The sequence below is a fragment of the Hevea brasiliensis genome, chromosome 10, assembly GCF_030052815.1.
Source record: "Hevea brasiliensis isolate MT/VB/25A 57/8 chromosome 10, ASM3005281v1, whole genome shotgun sequence".
Classification (NCBI taxonomy): Eukaryota; Viridiplantae; Streptophyta; class Magnoliopsida; order Malpighiales; family Euphorbiaceae; genus Hevea; species Hevea brasiliensis.
In genome coordinates, this window is record NC_079502.1 from 85,041,556 (window position 1) to 85,043,024 (window position 1,469).

The 1,469-nt window shown below is 35.5% G+C and overlaps 1 long non-coding RNA gene across 1 annotated transcript; it reads right to left on the bottom strand.

Annotated features, from left to right (window-relative positions):
- Positions 1–531: 531 nt before the first annotated feature.
- Positions 532–1,469, bottom strand: LOC131169526 (uncharacterized). Its single transcript, XR_009140464.1, has 2 exons — positions 1,410–1,469; positions 532–844 (listed from the first exon to the last, which is right to left on the bottom strand). It is a non-coding gene; the product is annotated as an uncharacterized LOC131169526 (long non-coding RNA).

The following is a 1,469-nucleotide window of genomic DNA, read 5'->3' on the forward strand; positions in this document are numbered from 1 at the left end:
ATTCCCGATTCATTATAACATTAGAAAAAGTCCATTGAATCCTAAAAGATAGTCACTTTTACTATAATTATTTTAAGTACAATGTAATTATATCTCAAACTAATATTTTAATTATCTATCATTTTATTATTTTTTACAACAAAATTATTTTTTTATTTTAGTTAATAATTATATTTTTATGCAGAAATTATTTTTCAATTATATTTTTATATAGCCATAAAATTTCAAAGATAAATGATAAATATGATTATAACTACAAGTAAAGTTTATTAGAAAAAAATTATAGTATCAAAATTATGAGTATGTCTTTGTAAAATTTATTAGATTAATAGAAATGATTATATATGTGTATTGTAAATTTATTTAAAAATGTCACGACCCAACCTATGGGCCGGACCGGCACTAGGACCTGGGCCAGCCTAAAGCCCCCGAGACCTGTAGTAAGCCTAACTGTTCATTAACCCAACTCTAAGGCCCATTTGGACCCAAATTCAAGAAAACAAACGGACAGAGTCCGGCCATAAAATGGACTTCCCAACGGGGAGTTTTCGACTCACCCGACCTGTAAACATAATAATACTCAATTGGGGAGCTCAGCTCACCCTCCACATACTCATAGCATCATAAAAGAAATGGGAGCTCAGCTCCCTCATCCAATCCATCAAACAGGCATAGAATATTAGGTTTACAGGTCCAACATGATAATAATATTACAGACCAAATTCAAATAATTACTGCTAACACATGCGAAAATTCTAGGAGTAAATAAAATTACACAAATATTGATAAACAACCTGCGAAGTAGAAAAGCAGGTTAACCCAGAATAAAATATCCTCCTGTGGCCTGTAAAAATTTTTGAACAGGAGTGAGCGTTCGACTCAGAGTAAAATATAAATTTAAACAATAATCTCTATAACTATCTAAAACTAATGCAACTTTGTGGAATGAAATGCAACATCGAATAAATTCACATCATAGCATCAAAAGGTAATTTGGAGCACTCACGCACCTGTAGCATCAATCATAATATATGGAAGCCGATCCCTATCTGACTCTCTTAAATCCAACTCGGTGCGTGAAGAACTCGGCTCGGACTTCCACTTAATAACCAAATCGAGGTCCCTGAAGAACTCAAGCCGTGACTACCCCTCAAAGGATCGGGTCCCAGCGAAGAACTCAAGCCGTGACTACCCGTCCTATCCATAGTCCACACCACATCACACGCACGCCAATGCACGCACACTGCTCCAAATTACCGCAACAACATTCATGGCACTTTAACAGTTATCAATGCAACATAAATCGTGCCTAAAGTTTATCTACATAATTATATGCATATAAGTGATGCATGGGCATGCTGAACATATAATAATATCGAAATTACAATTAAAATTAATATTTTACTCACAGACTTGACGACAATCACTGTGGCGGCTGGGCGGAGGAAGAAGGCTGTCCCGGCTCACCT